The following is an 18,415-nucleotide window of genomic DNA, read 5'->3' as shown; positions in this document are numbered from 1 at the left end:
ATTTATACGTCAACCCCGTAAGAAGGACGGGTCTGCTACTTAATAAATAATAATTTAAATACCTAGTATAGATGAAACTTACTCCTTTTTGTAGATTTCTCATCCTTGTGGAACAGCTGAAGCCAATTGTATAGTTAGTTATGTCCGGTGCACTGTAGATGTCGTGTTTTGTTTCTTGTTATTTCAGACATTTAAAAACTTGTTTAACCAGACAATACCTCCGCCGCAGCAAACCTGCGGACAAAGCAAATTTCCATTTGTCTGAATTAATTTTTAATTAAATCTATTTAAAAAAAACATTAGGTACCTAGGTTTTCTGCTACAAGGAAACAAATAAAGTGTATTTTTTAGTAAAATATTAATAGTTATGTATAAAATAAATAAATTTGCCAGGTTTGATCAAAATATACGGTACCGGTATCCGTGAACAAGCAAACTACAAAATTTTACAATATTCTCCATAAAAATAATTAACATGGGAATTTTAAATTTACAATTTTTGGAACTATCTCCGTTACCAATAACCATGCAAAAACACCTTCGGTATACTAATTTTTTTGTCTTTTTAAGCTCTTTAAAAATGTCTAGAGAGAAATTGGGAAATGTGTTTAGAGGGTCAAAAATGAGAAAGACCATTTTTTACCCCATAAACGCCCCGTAAAACCCCGTCCCAACAACCCGGTCCGATCATGCTGGTTCGCGAACTCATTATCCCGCCTTACACATTTAAACCAAATTTCATCAAAATCGGACAAAAATTACTCAACTTATCGCGTTCACGGACGTACACACACACACACACACACTCACACACACACACACACACACACACCAACACACACACATATACATATATATAATTAAATAAATATATATATTTAAATATACATACAAAAAGATTTGTACGAATGGTTTTTTTGGCCTCTGGGGACATCGAAATTAAAAAGTAAATCAGTCCCGGGACTAGGTCTTCGTGCCTCGTGCCACCTAATTTAATTTCCTAACTAGCATCATGCTAGCATTTCGAAAAAGCTTGGGAAAATTGTACAGATGAAACATTGATGCTACATGGTAGTTGAACCAAGCCAGCTTCATAAAGCAAACTAGAAAAGAAGAAGAAGAAGACAACTGTAACATGAACATGTTTAGTTGTTTGTTTTTGTTTGTTGTTTATGATAATGTTACACTTGACACTGACAGTTTAGACAGTTGACTTTTTGCACTGCACAGTGCACTTGCAGAATGCAGGGTTATGTACATGTTTTGAAGTTTAGGCAGCCTGTGGTTAGTGGAAAAATAGGCTAGGGCGTATTACTTTCAATTTATGCCAAAAGTGATTATTCAATAGTGTATATTCAGTTAAGTCTGAGCATGCAGTTTTAATTAATATCTACTGATACTGATAGTTTATTTAAGACTGGATTTAATACCTACCTATGTTAAGTATAATCATCAGATAGGCTATAGGTATACAATGGCATTTGCATTTATAATTCAAACATTTGACTCAGAAGAACCAGAACTAGCTTATTATAGGTTTTATTCTGCTTGGTCAAAAGAGCCTATTGCCACAGGCCTACCGTCTCAAAATAAAGAAGAGAGCCCTAGCTCATTTGTATTTGAATCAAACAGTGAAAAAAAAGAAATTGTGTCTTTAATAGTGAAGAAAAACCACATGCTTTATTCATTAAAACTCAAACAGTCATTGATTCCAATACAAAATCAAGATATGAAGACATTGATCAAAGGATGTTATACAGAAACAAGTTGGAAGTCAGAAAGGTTTACAGTAGTTTGGGAAGGTGTACCAGGTATTGGATTTTCATTGGTTTGTGAAGAGGATGTAAACATTTCCCAAGCTCAGATGATTCTTGATTTACTGGTGTCTGAGATGGAAAAATATTTACAAATTGTTTCATATCCACTTATTACCCCTAAAACGTTTGATTCTGTTGCATTAATAGTTGACACATTTCTTCCTGGTGGTCAGTTACTATTCCTAAACAGCAGCTTGATCAAATCTTTAGAAAAACTGTTGGAGTCTGATCTTTAACGCACAACTAGGTAAGTAACTTAGGCCTACATACACTAAGTTAGTCCTAAAGAACATTTCAAAGATAGACCTGATTTGATTAAGTAGACTAAAGTAAGTTTAGTTTACTCAGCAAAATTAGGCCTAATTGTAAGGTGATGTGGGGTAAGTGGAACCGTTCCAGGTTTTAGCATAGTTCAACTTTACATTGCTCAGGTAATAATATAGGCCTACCTACTTGTAATTGTGCACTTTTTGTACCATAACTACAACTTAGCTTTTTAAAGACAATAATAAAAAAACTTTCTAAAAAATAAAATAAGTATTAAGACAATTTTGTTTTGTGGTTCCAGTTGCCCCACCATGGGGGCAAGTTAAACCACCCATCTGAATTATAATATAGGTAGGCCGATTGCATTGAGAGGAATGAAGGACAAGTGGGTCGATAGGGAAATTTTCTGTAATTCTGGGACTTTTTGAATTATAAAAATATCTCTAAGTATCCGTTTTTAAGTTATGAACTTTTTCGTAGACCTATGCGGAAAACTTCGTAAAATGTAAAGAAACATAAAATTGTAAAATCTTATAAAAAAAGGAAATTATAAAAAAAGTAGGCCTATTAACATTGTGTGTGGTAGTATGATTCATTTGAAAAAAATGTTTTTAATATGGTTTTTTGAAATCTAGCACATAATTGTTAACTTATGGTCGTCAGTTAGTGAAAAAACCATATTCTCAGCCTCTAGAACTGTTAAACTTACTACTTGCCCCACTGGTTCTCTCCCACTGGCAAAATTTTGGGGGCATGTGTAACCTTTGAACTGATATTCTGAATCTACATGCAAAAAATAGAGTAGGTTACACAAAATAGGCCTATTGTTACCTTTACTTTAAAAATGTATTAAAAAATTTCAAAGTTTGACCTTTGAATTTACATTGAAAAGTCATAGGCCTATGTTGTAGCCTAGTATAGAGCCTTTGAAGCCTTTTTTTAAATTCAAAAATTCAGTTTTTGTTATTAAGCTTTTTTAAGGTTAAGAACCTTAAAACAAGGTCCAGAGCTTAAGAACGGGTCACACTAGGCTGGCATCAGCGGCGAAATGATAGAAGCCGGTACTGTCAGCTTAATGTGAATACAAAATTCAAACTAAATTCGTTGTGTGGCGAGCATTTGTCAGCGGCTGGCGAAGTCGGACATGTTCAACTTTTGGTAGCGAGGCAGCGGTGACTAGAGGTCACGTGACCACTTACACTCGCTGAAGCCAGCCAGCAGCGTAGTTTGACCACCTCTAGAAGCGTGTCAGCAGCGACCAAAGATAATTTTAAACTTGGTTTTACACAAAAGCACCTGTTTCAATTTTTTCAACTAGAGGTTTAACTAATTCTATTAATTCCTGGAATGTATGCGGTGACATTCGTAAAACATTTTTGTATGTTTCTGATTCATCTTATTTTAATATTTGCAACCGGCTTGAAGAAGCTTCTAACTGTTACTTTTTTTGTATCCAAGGCCTGGTCCACTAACGCCTCTTCTTGCGGTTAAGCTTCTTTAAATAAAGTTATCCTCAATTGATATTAGATTTACTGATTTATGAGGACCCAAGAATGAAATATCGACAAGAACTAACTGAGCTTTAAACTAGGTGATTAAAACTAAAAGTAGTTGCGTCTATTTGTAGCACAGAAATAGAAATGACTGAGCTTAAGGCAGGGGCCAGACGAGGAGGATGATCCGCGCGTGGTCCGACTACACATTGAATCAAATGAGAGTGGCCACACGGGGGGATCCTAAGCCGTCTGGGCGGATTGTCCGCGCCATGTCGCGGATTGTCCGCGCGATCATAAGCCGCGTTGAAGGGGATGACACACGTAGTCTTATGAGAGTGGCCACACGATACGGATTATCCGTGCGGTTGGAGCTCATTTTCAAGCATTTTGTAGTTGTTTTTTTTAATTTGTGCTTGTGCGTTTCGGTTTATAGGTGTAAAATGTTCGATACAGACGAATTAATAGAACTTGTTAAAGACAAACTATGTCTGTGGGATTACTCATGTTGTATTAGGCTATGCTGTACATTTCTCATGAGTGTATCTTCCTTAGTTATATGCGGTCGAAGCAATTGAAGTAGCTCTTCAAACTATGCTATCTACATGCGATAGTAACCAAAAAACTCCGAACTATGGTTTCGCATGTGCTCGTAAAAGGTTTGGAACACAAATGGTTTATCGGTTATAAAAAGATGGACCCAATGATTTCGGTTAACCTTAGGCTCTAGCTCACCACACGCTTCTGATGCACAAACTATAAGTGTTTCGTCCATGACTACAACGAGAACGATTGAATTAAACCATGTTCTAATCTGACCGTGGTAGGCTGGGAAACCTCAACCGGAAGCGGTTCATCCGCTCCGTGTGGCCGGGACATCGTCGTTTGGCTTATGATCGCGCGATCATAAGCCGCGCGGACGATCCGCCACGTGTGGCCCCGGCCTAAGTGGTCGGGTTTGCAGGTTATTGATTTCTTGAATGTATTCCAAAACTATGGGTGCTTGTGGGACCTCTTCAAAGAAGTAGGAACGTCAAAGATGCAGCTTACAGTGAGTTGTTTCAAAATCTCACAGCTGTTCTTTCTCACAATCTCACACACCCTGAATAATCACTTAAGTATTCGTTAACGAGGTCCCACGGACGCTGATCACCAGCGGCTGACAAGCAGCCTAGTGTGACCCGTGATTTAATCCAGCTGATAGCAGTTGATTTATATGTTGCATTTACTTGCCCCCTGGTTCCATATGATAAATAAAAACAATAGGCATAACAAAAACAAGAAGCTTTTTGGATGTATTTTATCCTTAATAAATTTATGAAGTAACTCAAAAAATTTAGGAAACAATTAACTAACTTAATGTTATAATATTAGGCCTATGCAGTTGTCATATTAAAAAACAGTATTGAAAATAGTAATAAGTTTTTACGTTACTAATCCTAAAAATAAGTGTTTGCCGGACGAGTGTGGTCGTTCCCGTGCAAGACGAAGTCGAGTACGGGATTCCCATACGAGTCCGGTAAACAAATTTCGGACGAGTGACGTACGATAGTTTACGCCATACTACTAAATCGTTACAAGTCCTTATATATTACCACCAACTAAAGGACTAAAAATCACTAGCCATAACCTCTAAGAGAGGTTATGTTTTTTACTCATTGCAACCCAAATACAGTATAATCAGCTGATTGGTGTCCGGTAAAACTCATTACAGTACAGTTGTACGCAATGAAACCCCATTTGATTAAGCTGGCGGCAAACAGGTTGGTTTTTTTTTAATTTTTCATTACATATTATTTGTTTTTGGTAACATAATATTGTTATCATTGATTAAAATAAATATAAAATATATTTATTGATTAAAATAAATATTTAATCAATGATAACAATATTATGTTACCAAAAACAAATAATATGTACGGTAATGAAAAATTAAAAAAAAACCAACCTGTTTGCCGCCAGCTTAATCAAATGGGGTTTCATTGCGTACTGTAATGAGTTTTACCGGACACCAATCAGCTGATTATACTGTATTTGGGTTGCAATGAGTAAAAAACATAACCTCTCTTAGAGGTTATGGCTAGTGATTTTTAGTCCTTTAGGCTAATGAAATCGTAAACAAATCATAACTCAATTGGATGTTTACATTAGTGAAAAAACATAGAATAGTAAATGTCATTCGTCCTACCTTGTTTATTGTAATGTTGTACATTTTTAAACGGCAATATCTTGAGAAATATTCATCAGCGGTGAAAAATAATAGTATATTTGGATTCAGGAGGTAAAAAACAATAAAGTTAGACATCAAAATTAAAAATTTGTTTGGAGGTATTTATACTAAATAATTACCCAATGGTCCTAGGTAGGCCTATTCCAAATTTACTCAACAATATCTTGAGCGCTTCTGCCGGTAGCCTACTTTTTTATGTTGAAATGGAGTGCATCTAGGAACTACAGTATTTCTGGCCATTTTGAGAACGCGCCATAAGAATTTACATTTGTCCGTAAAATGGTAAGTCTATTTAAATTTTACTAGTGTAGCACAGCTTTGTAGCCAATGTTTGAAACTATAACAGCTGTTTGTGCAAAGGATTCATTACAACAAGGGTGATCCTAGACCTATATTTTTTGGGAGGGGGAGGGTCCGGGGTTCCTCCCAAGGAAAACTTGAAAATTATGTGTGGATCTAAACGAGCAATTTTTAAGCAACTTTGAGGCATACAAAATAAATTAACCTAGTTTGATGTACAAACTTTCCAGTTTATTATTTATAAGGGCCAAGATTTGTTTTTAAACCATTGAGACTTGTTTTTTTTTCATTAACACCCGGCTTTAACAACAAAGGAATACCTCAAGATGATTTCGGTCATAATTTTATGGAGAGGTTTAGCAGAGGCACGGAGAAAAAAGGAAAGGAAAGACTGGTACACTGGTGTCTAGCCCTAGTTTTGTTGTCTAGCTAGAGCAAAGTCTAACGCCCTCATGTACTACAGCGCTCAGGGTGGAGGAAGTTTCTGTGCAGAGCCGGCCTTAGGGACGTGCAAAAAAGTACGGTCACATAGGTCCCCGACCTCGGTTGAGGCTTGGTACAAAATAAAAAAATAAGTCTGTGAACTTTACATAAGTTAGCCTAGTAGGCTATGTCAATAACTTATTAAAGAAGAAAAAGGAGGACTTATGAATACTAATATTAACTTATACCTACATTGATATTTTTGTTAGTTAACTATTATTATTGGGATACAAATTTTTTCGGTTGTAACTCCTTACAACCGAAAAAATTGAATTTTGGGCTCTGCGCTCCGCACCAGCCAAGGCCAGCTCTGGCCCTGTGCAAAAGGAATTTATGCACAGTGCCTACTATGACTCTTCTTTGCTCGTCTCAGGTATATTTCCGGCACAAAGTACTGGGGCTGATAACGCACGGTAGTCCCATAGGCAGTGTCCTGTTTTGTTGTTTACTAATAGGTAACGCTCCATGGAGAGTGTTCTATTTGAACACCAACACAGGCTAAGTGTGTTGAATCTCTCTCTCATTTCAATGCCCACATTCAGCTTAAATATTTTTGTATCAAACAATTTAATTTCATTGTTAATATTACTATTATTTATTGCTTGTAATATGATTAGTTCTTTTTATCTGTTTAAATAAATGACGCAGCTTATAAATAAATGAAACCAGACACACCCTGACACCTGAATTTTGACAGTTTGATTGTATTGTGTGGTAGGTACAACAAACTAGCGAGCTGAATATATTTCTTCTAAAATATATGTTTTAATTCTTGCAAGGTTTTATAAAAACAGTGTAGTTCCCTCAAATGTGCTTTATTTTAATTAGAACTGCATACAACTTTGTTCCCACTTCCCAGACCCAAACCTGATTTAAACATCATTACACTCTGATTGTGTGTTACACTCCTGCTATGATTATCTTTATTCTTTTACAGGCTACTAAAAAAGCAATTACAAACCGAAGTTGTCAAGAAGCCATGAAGTTAAGTAACTCAGCAAAGGACACTTGTAAGTTGTAAGCTGTGAACCTATGATTTATTATTTTACTCACCAGAGAAATGTATCAAACCTATTATTTATTAAATTATCTAGATCTATAAGCAATTCTTTTATTTACTGGCAAGCCAATGTAATGAAAGATTTGAAAAAACATTACCATGTGGGTTATTACCCTGTAGTTACCTATAATTGAGCGTAGTGAGCGACACTTTTTGAGATCGGGCCTTATTAGGGATTTTGCGATACTATTGATACCAGTGTAGGTATCGATACTTTTATTGCGATACTGCTGGTATCGTATCGGTATCGGTTGTTCCGATATTTACTTGGTATCGATACCAAGAGGCCCCTATCGTATCGTAAGTATCGGAAGGTCATTTCTGACAAATCGGAGTAAAATGGCTACGCTCGTGCCTTCTGAGCGGTTGTTTTACAAGAAGGCTGGAGGGGCTGGAGCAACAGTGACCCAAAAAAGAAACAGACTTTGACCCAATTAAATTTTTTTGTTTAGCTTATCTGATATGTGGTTTGTGTAAATTATGATTCACTATTCATTCATAGAACTATAAGTAAAACCATTGACTATATTGGTAAAACTTAAGGGTTTGGTTGCAGAGTTATTTTATTGATATGTTAGCAACGTTGTGTTAGGCAAATAAAATGAAACCATTGACTATTAAACGTCAAATAAATTAAAAAGATGGCACTAAAAGTTGTTTCAAAATTTTTTTCTCAATTTAGGCTGATGGTAAAACAAATGTGTGTGTATGCGTTGGTAATGTAATAAAATTGGTTTTTTTTAAGATTAATGATATAGGCTTAGAACAACAGGTACTTGAACTTTTACTTTAAGGTAACATTAAAAACAAAGGTTGGCTATGTTGTTTAATTTTAATTTTATCAATTTTTTACATAATTAAGTAGGTCTTAGCAGCTCGAATAACAATTTTATATTTGCTGTACTGTACTGGAGCGAGTGAACTTTAATCGAAGATCAGACAATCAGAATATGACGTCACCGGTATCGAATGGATACGATACTGATGGTATCGATACTTTGGTTCCGATACTGAGCCGGTATCGATACTTTGGTTCCGATACTGAGCCGGTATCGATACTTTGGTTCCGATACTGAGCCGGTATCGATACTTTTTTGCGATACGGTATCGATACCAAATATCGGAAAGACAGTGGTATCGCAACATCCCTAGGCCTTTTGCAAACTGTGTAGGCCTAATTAAATCATGCAATAATGACTGAACATATTGAAGCCAAACTTACCAGGGTTATTTTGACAAACATTGAGCACGTTATTTCACCAAAAATTTCAATTTGATAATGCCTGCCTGCAATTTAAAAGTAACATATTAGCCAAGACAGCCTTTCCACGTGGCTACAAAAATGGAGAATCAAAGTGAACGAAAGCAAGTCTGCACACATAACTTCCACCACCAGAACAGCTAACTGTCCCCCAGTCCACTTAAATAACATACTTTTGCCTCACCACGATGAAGTAAAATATTTGGGCATCCACCTCGACAGAAAATACCTGGCGAAGCCATATTTGGAACAAACGGCAACATATAAATTCAAAGTTTCGACAAATGGCCTGGCTCATGAATAAAAATTCAAAACTGTCAATAGAAAATAAATTATTGCTTTACAGGGTTGTCCTCAAACCAATTTGGACATGGCATTTCTTTGTGGGGAACAGCTTCAAAATCAAACTTGTATATATTACAAAGATTTCAGTCAAAATTACTAAGAAACATCCTGAAAGCCCCTTGGTATGTATCCAACGTCACCATTCACAATGATTGTAAAATTCCATTTGTTACTGATGAAGTTACGAGTTGCAGTAAAAAATACATCTCCAAGCTTGAGTATCGTCCGAACCATTTGGCCCTCAACCTCCTAGACAACTGTCAACATGTCTACAGACTAAAAAGAGAAAATGTTTTAGACCTTCCGACTCGATTTGTACAGCAGCTCTGAAATTTCTTTTTTTCTATTTTTGTTAGTGCTAAAGCTGTTTAGCTGCTAACTCATGTTTTCCAATTTTTATTTTATTTATATAAATGTTATCATACCGAAAGTACTACAGGGCATTAGGAGAATAACACTGATTAAGGCTGCGTTTACTTTGGAGGCAAGCTTGGGTAGGTAAAATCGAGGCGCCCGCTTGGCCTAGCTTGCCATTAGAAACGAAATTGTAGCAAGTTACTGGAAACCTGTGGCGACTTGTCCAGTCATGGTTACAGTGTTTACTACTAGCAAGCGCACCCAGGGACAAGCCTGCGCTACTCCAATCAGGAAACAATAAAATTTGTTTCTAGAAACAAGTGTGCCTCAGTTTGTTGTGGTCCACTGAAACAGCAGCATTGGTTACTTGTGTAACTGTTGTATAGTGTTGTTAAGTTTCTAGTTGTTCAACATTGATACTGTGTTCAATTTTTAGTGTTATTTTCTCTGAGATTAGTAAAATGTTTCTGGTATCATTCTAAAATATTCATAGAACTTATCTGGTTAGTTTAGATCCGCGAAAATCCGAGCGTACTCCCCTCCTTCTTCTCGATCCATAAAAAATCACATACCCATTCCCCCTTAACCTTCGGAGTTTAATAATAAAAGCTTCAGAACTCCATTCTCAAGTACAATATCTCAGCATCTGACATTTCCACTTTGACGATCTGTCCTTCTGGGACTAGTGGGGGTGACCACTTGCGCTTTTGATTGCCCTTAGACCACACCTTCGACACAGCACGCTTGCGCAAGTGTGCGCCACTACAGTCCACAATAGTTTTCATGTAATGGAACTTTAGAGTTACACACAAACATCCATACTTTCACATTTATAATATTAGAAATATAAGATAAGATTATGTGTAAGAAGGTAATAATAATTGAATATACATTTTGTTAAGAGTCTTCTTCACCCCTGCGAAAACAATAAAAATATGCCTTGGACGTCCCTCGCTCTGGATGTAATGTGTGAAGATGTAATGTTGAAACTTTTTTCCCTTACAGATTAATGTTGTTTCTAGGGCCTTCATACATGATATATCCAAGAAAATCAATAGTATAAGTACAAAACAATCTTAAATCAACGTAAATTGAGTGACTTTTAAACACTTAAAAAACTAATTATTTTTTCATTTTCAACCTTTTGAGGTATGAGAGCTCTAATAAAACTATTCAACTACATTGATGCCAAATTTTAAGAACATCTGTTGAAATTAACATGTTTTGTCAGAGGCTACTTCGCTACTAGCCTTTTTACAAAACTTGGCTCAGGCGGCAGATGAATCACTGACGTGTCTTTATGTATGGTACAAGTAGTTGTGTGTTTACGATGTTTTCATAATGGCGCGCATAATGACCCCGCGCTACCCTCCCGTCTACAACACCTTCCCCCCAAAGGCCATATCCCCAAAACGCAGGGTGATGAAGACTCAAGTGTGCTTCAACTGTACAGGGTGTCCCAGACCGCCCGGCTGTCTTCTATAGCTCCGATATGAAAGCAAATAGAAACCTAAATGCAACTGGAACTCTCTATCTTGACCCCAAGAAATCCAGGAATATTATTTTTAAACCCAAAAAGTACCCTAATGAGCAGATTTTGGGGGGTGGGGGTAGTATTGGGAAATTTTCAAATGTAATGGGGGGTCGTGTTATACCTCATTTGAAAGGTATTTGAGTCCTGAGTATTTTAGTGGAAAAAGTTTTAAATGATCTTTATCCCTATTTACAGGGTGTTCAACGACGTACAAAAAATATATCTTTGAACTATTTTTCACTGCAAAAGTTATCTGCCAATAATTCGCCTCCCAGCAACATTATTATTAATCATTTTGTTCATGAGAGACCAAGAATATAACATAAAATTTGTTATGTTAATAATTAAATCAATAATTTTGCTTGTTAATAACATATAGATCACCCATCTGGGGATTAGCTATTTAAAAAAAATATCTGTTCAAAATTGAAGTAATCTAAAACAAAATTTTTAGAATAGCGAGGAATGCTCTTTGGTTTGTTAGAAACAAACATTACACGAAGAGCTTAAAAGAGTAGAGTCTATTTTGACCTTCATTAAAAAATCCATCTTCAAATTTTTAAAATCTCCATACAATGTTAGTGGAGCACTGGCGTTCAATCTCGGTGAAACAACAGAAAATAGAAGATTACGCCGAAGACTTCCTCAAGACTTGTTGGACGATGCCTAAATAAAATTAAATATGTTGACCAGGTACTAGGAGGTCACTAATTGTGGATATTTATAGGCATGCACTGTGGATGCGATACTCCCTGGTGTGGATTAACGTTTACGATTATTCGCAGTACTATCCTGATAATTAGACCAATTTGTATATACCAAGGCAAAAATGTGTTTCGGATTCCACTATAAACTGCAGATCCCTTAGTTGCCATTAGCTGTACATGGGCTATTAATTAACAGCTGTGTCTAAGGAATATGTTGGCCTTAGTCACTAACAAGTCTACAAGACTTGGCTTAAATCACCTACTTTGTATGGTCGCCATTTCATTGAAAAGTAAGGTGTCTCAAGTCTGAGAGGACCTGTGATGTTATTTATGCTATTTTCTTTTTTGGGTGCATTTCCTTAACTCGGCTAACCTAAGTTAGGCCTACTATCGATTGAAATGATCAATTGTATGTTGTGTAAGATAGGGGATTAACCCTGTACCCACGGTGATCATCAACACAAACAGTCTGCAGTCTGTTTATATTACACTTGGTCGACCAGTTGGTGTGAAAAGAGTTGAGCAGTAGCATGTGCATCAATTTTTTACATTCTTTTCCCAGCTAATGTGAGCTAGGCGATGACCGGTCGGGCTGACTTCTGAGAAACAACTATAACCTATAATCCACACTCACTATTGGTAATCAGCCAATGCGAAGGTCTAATGAAGAAGATGCAGGGGTGAGAAGTGTTGGAGTTGGAGGACCTGGGAGGAAAATCGAGAGGAGATAACCGCAGACTGCAAGGAGGTTTGGAGTGCGTGTCTGTGGCCGCTTGTGCTTCAAGGGACCTTCGTCAGTATTAAAAATTATATCTAAATTTATAAAGATGAAAACAAAATCAAGCCATATAATTTCTTATTAAAATTCATATTTTTAGCCCCTGAGCTGTGATGTAACTAAAAAATTTTATTTACCTTTTGTCTACAGCTCAATAAGTTGTAACTTCCGTTACGGCCGTTTCGGCATTAACATGCCATCATCAGACGTCTTCGGCTAAAGTAGCGTCGTCACAGTAGAAACACATAACACGAACACATTTTACGAATACAAATATACAAAAATAAAACTAACAGGCCTGTCGCACACACGTTACCGGTTGACATGATCAGAGCTAGATGCCGACTGATGATGGCATGTTGATGCCGAAACGGCCGTAACGGAAGTTACAACTTATTGAGCTGTAGACAAAAAGTAAATACAATTTTTTATATAATTTCTAATTAACTCAATCTTAAATTTTCTACTTTTTTCTTGTATCTTAAATTTGTACATATTTCTTTCCCAAGTTTTTCAATGTCACCATCCTTTATATTATATTTCTCTCATAAGAGGCATGGGACTCGCAATTGATTACTTAAAGTAATTGACTACCGCAAGTTTGGTTAATGTTATTCAATAGTATCAATGATATTAGGGTAGCCCAGTTAAAACTATACCCTCTTTTTAGTGAATTTCCCATATAGGGAATAAGCTATTACAGTAGGTTTCATGGTAAGACCTGGACCCTGGGCAGATTTACTTTATCGTTTTGATGTCCACAGAGGCCATAATCACCGTATGTTCAAATTCATATATACAGGGTGTCTTGCAACCATATGATCAAACTGTTCAACATGTCAGAAGAAAAATCGTAATACAACATATGCCTTATCTCATTCCGTTTTCGGTCTATCTGTATGTGGTTTTTACAAAAACATTCATAACTCCTTAACTGTTTGAGCTACAACGTTGAAATTCTGTAAAAATGTTAATCTTATAGACCACTAAGTATGTGCAAAATATGAATAAAAATACTTTTAAAAATATTTGCAGGGTATGTAAATTCTAGTAAACTTTATGCATATTACAACGATATCTTATAAACTTAGTTTGGAGGAAAAATTACTGAGATTTTTTGTTCTTGCCATTCCTACAGTTTTCTCCATTTAAGCAATGTTAAATTGTTAAAACTACTTGTTTAAATGGAAAAAACTGAAGATATGACAAGGAAAAATCAATTTGTCATTTACACTTTGTCCAAACTAAGCTTATTAGATATCGTTGTAATCTTCATAAAATTTACTAATTTTACATGTTCTGCAAATACTACGGTTTTTGTGGCCTTTGGAATTAAATATTTAAAAAAACCACATTTCATTTTAAACTGCTCAAGAGTTTTTATTCATATTTTGCACAACAATAGTGGTCAATAAGGTAAATATTTGTACAGAATTTCGACGCTGTAGCTCAAAAACGACGCTGTTTATGAGTTATGAATGTTTTTCGTAAATATCATATACAGAAAGATAGACCGAAAACGGAATGAGATATAGGACATGTTATATTACATTATTTGTTTCTTTTTACATGCTGAAAACATGAAAAAGTTTGTTCATATGGTTGCAAGACACCCTGTATATACTGTATATATGTCCGTTAACACCATAACTTGAGCAAAAATTATCCGATTTCAATGAAACCTAAGTTTATACGAACAAGTTCATGAACCAGGATGGTCGGACCATGGGAATTGTGTTTTATGGGGGAATTTATGGGGTTAAAATTGTTTTTTCTCGTATTTGACCCTAAAAACATAAAATTTCCCAATTTTTCTCTAGACCATGGATTATTTACAGAAGTTTGAACAAAATAGAAAAAATACCGCCGCAGCAAACCTGCAGACTAAACGAATTTCCATTTGCCTGATTTGATTTTCAATTAAATATATTTCTATAACATTAGGTCTAACGAGTACCTAGATTTGCTGCTACAATGAGGGTAATAAAGTGTGTTTTACTAAAACATTAATAGCTTGGTAACTTATAAAATAAATAGAAGTGCCTAGTTTGATCAAAATATATCTATAAACAAGCAAACTATAACAATATACTTATTCTCCATCATAATAACATGATAATTTTAAATTGAGAACTTTTTTTTTAATTTTCTTCGTAACCATACAAACACTAGAATAAATTATTTGTTTTTTAAGCTCTTCAATCGCCGGCCGACTCCATAACTTAAAACTCTTTAAGTAATTTTTTTTTGTCTTATACACAAATGTTTGTGTATAAGATAAGGCTATGGAATAACTGACAAATATGTGAAGAGAATAAAAAAATTCTTGTTTTGAAGACCTCATTATGGGTTAAAACCTGAAAATTATGCATAGACAAATGTACTTTTCCTACAGTTACCTAACAATGTACATGTTCTCTCACTGATTTGGGAAAGCAAAGTGGCCAATTCGCTCATCAGTGAGACAATGTTAACATTGTCTCACTCTAATTACTTTGTCTCACTCCAGATTTGCAACGTGAAGGCACGAAATAGTGAGCACGTAACATGCATGCAACGTCGTATGCGCGCGAAACACGTTGGCAGCACTGGCTGTAAATCAGCTGGTCAGCTGTTGTACTGTTGTATTTGTCACTTCACATTAAATGTTATATTAAAAGTTCACTTCTGTGTAAAAATAGGTTATGTTTCTTCACCAATTTATTTGTTTTATGGTAACTGTAGGAAAAGTATAATGTGAAACTCGAGTTGAAAGTACAATTGCCTCACTCGAGAAACCATTCCTCACTCTGAGTAAGGATTTCTCTCGAGTGAGTCAATTGCTCATTTTTCTCACTAGTTGCACAAATAACTATACTTCCAAGGAGGAAATTTGTAAGTTATGCTGTAATAATAAATTAACCTTGAACCATAATTGATAAAGCAATATTGACTGTTATTTGTTGCTTTTCTCTTTCGCACAAGTATCTAATTCTTAGTACATTGTTATTATTAAAAAATTTTGTTGACTTCGTTTGTTTATCTCTAAGATGTTAGGATCAAAGAAAATAGAGATTCTTGATCTTGTGGTCACGTGACGTGCTTTTGTCTTTTAGAGAAGAGCTGCATACAGCACGGCACGGCACGTACACGGGAACATAGAAGTACCCACGGATTTCGACAGGTGCTGTCCACTGCACTCCACGTGGTGTCGATCCTCGCGCATGCGCACATAGTTTTCCCTCAAGCCTTTTGCCCGAAAGACCAAAATTGAAAAGGCAGTACAAAGCGTCGTACGGCGCTGCTTTGCCTTGCCTTGCTGTGCCCGATGATGTGTGCGGCACCTCCATTTGAAATAATATAAACCTGGTCGCATAAGGCGCCTTAGATGCGCGCGCATTAGATACGCAGCCTTGGAAACCGCTTACACGAAACTCCATAAGACAAGTGTGCTGCGTCTTAGATGCGCACACGCAGCGCATCTATTACGCGTCTAGGAAACCACAGCCTGGCAAAACGTCGCGCCGTGCCGCGCCGCATCTGGTGTGCGCCCCGTGCGCCCGGCCTACGAACGGTCTCAGAACATTCTCAGGACTTATTGGCTCTAATGGTCGGTGAGCTCTCCTACTCGTGTCACAGCCAACGTGCCCACCAGCCTTGTCAACTTGTAGTGGTGGACACAGATATATCTGAACACTTTGCACAATAAACTATGATCAGACATTGCTTGCCATGCCAGAACTATATTCCCCTTCATGATTAAAAAAAGATACTTTTCTCCAGGCAATTCCCTTTTAGCGAATTTCCCATATAGGGAATAAGCTATTACCTTAGTATTCATGGTAAGACCTGGACCCGGGACCGATTTACTTTTTCGTTTGTAGGTCCCTAGAGACCAAAAACACCACCCGTTCAAATTCATATATATATATTTATATATATATATATATATATATATTATATATAAATATATTATTATATATATATGTGTGTGTGTGTGTGTGTCCAATCAGGCAAATGGAAATTCGCTTAGTCTGCAGGTTTGCTGCGGCGGGGGTATTAAAAGTCTTACCATGGAAAAATGGTATTTTATAGAGGGATTTTTATCCATTGCACAGTGATTTACCATCTTGACGTCATTTTTCCAATTAAAAGAAAAGTAATCAAATATGTAAACAAAATCAAACAAAACTATGTTACTCGGGGTATTCTTGTATCATGAGAAAAAATAATATTTTAAAAAATATAAATGAAACAACAAGCGAGGAGCACTTAATATTTTTTTTTCAAGAAAAATTTTAATTTTCAAAGAGGGTCCACAACCGCCCTATTTCAATCTTACCAGCTCTGAATAAGATTTTTTTAAGACTGTTTCTTTTGGTTTTGAGGCTCCGACATGTTTTCCTGAATAAAATATTATCTCAGAGAATCAGTATGGTCTCATACCGGGGAGATCCACCGCTTATGAGGTAAATTAGTTAATTGAACATGTCCCTATATGGTTATTATTATTATCAAGAATCTTACGTTGCTTAGGCATTTAAAGACGATGTTATATAAGTGATCACAGATCACACCTATCCGATGATGATGAAGTGGGCGGGGAAAGCTGCGTTTTATAATTATCTGCTGGACTATCATGTTTCATGTTCCGGCGACCTTTGGCTGCACTTTCCCTGTTGTGCGGTTAGTAGGCGTGTGTGTGTGCGAGTTAAAGAAATTATAAAAAAACATACAATTTGTTTAAAAAATAAAAATTGATGATGACACTATAGAGAAAATAAGTGTATTTGGTACTTTATTGCGTAATTCGGTTCCGACCAAAATAATCAAGTTCTAAAAGCACGTCACGTGATCACAAGATCAAGAATCTCTATTGTCTTTGATCCTGACATCTTAAAGATAGACAAACAAAGTAAAGAAAAAATTTTTTGGTAATAACAATATACTACGAATTAAATACTTGTGCGAAAGAGAAAAGCAACAAATAAAAGTCAATAATATTATCAATTATAGTTCAAGGTTAATTTATTATTACAGCATAACTTACAAATTTCCTCCTTGGAATTCGATTTGCAATAAGCCACTCACATAATTTTTCAGACTCCAACTCAGGAAGAAGATCATCATCAGTCGTTATCATTGCTTATCAATCGCCGGCCAGCTCCATAACTTAAAACTCTTTAAGTAAAATATTTTTGTCAAATGTTTGTGTATAAGATGAGGCTATGGAATAACTGACAAATATGTGAAGAGGATAAAAAAAATTATGTTTTTGAAGACCTCATTATGGGTTAAAAACAGAAAATTATGCGTAGACAATGTACTTACCATTTTAAAGAGCTTACAAAACAAATAATTTAGTATATTGAAGGGACTTTACGATTTATTGGTAACTAGCTGTACCCGCGAGCTTTGCCCCGTTTTACTTCATAAGCGAGCTCGTTCAAATGGCTCAATCACGTCCTGGTTGAAGTTCATTCGCTACGCTCACTCTGGAGCTCGTTCACTGCGCTCACTTGCCTTCAGGTTACCTCGTTCGCTACGCTAACTCGCCTCCAGGTTGAAGTTCGTTCGCTACGCTCACTCAGCTGTACCCGCGGGCTTTGCCCCGTTAAGTGAGCTCGTTCGCATGGCTCAATCACGCCCTGGTTGAAGTTCGTTCGCTACGCTCACTCACCTTTAGGTTGAAGCCCGTTCGCTGCGCTCACTTGCCTTCAGGTTAGCTCGTTCGTTACGCTAACTCGCCTCCAGGTTGAAGTTCGTTCGCTACGCTCACTCACCTTTTGGTTTGCAAATTAGCT

General features: G+C 36.3%; 1 long non-coding RNA gene across 1 annotated transcript; it reads left to right on the top strand.

The window, feature by feature from the left end:
* Window positions 1–1,227: 1,227 nt before the first annotated feature.
* On the top strand, window positions 1,228–7,692 carry LOC128982798 (uncharacterized). Its single transcript, XR_008489735.1, has 2 exons — window positions 1,228–2,064; window positions 7,528–7,692. It is a non-coding gene; the product is annotated as an uncharacterized LOC128982798 (long non-coding RNA).
* Window positions 7,693–18,415: the final 10,723 nt, after the last annotated feature.

The sequence above is a fragment of the Macrosteles quadrilineatus genome, unplaced genomic scaffold, assembly GCF_028750875.1.
Source record: "Macrosteles quadrilineatus isolate MER2022 unplaced genomic scaffold, UCM_ALF_1.0 Scaffold_1__1_contigs__length_201487025, whole genome shotgun sequence".
Lineage (NCBI taxonomy): Eukaryota > Metazoa > Arthropoda > Insecta > Hemiptera > Cicadellidae > Macrosteles > Macrosteles quadrilineatus.
This window is presented reverse-complemented; position numbering and strand designations above follow the sequence as displayed.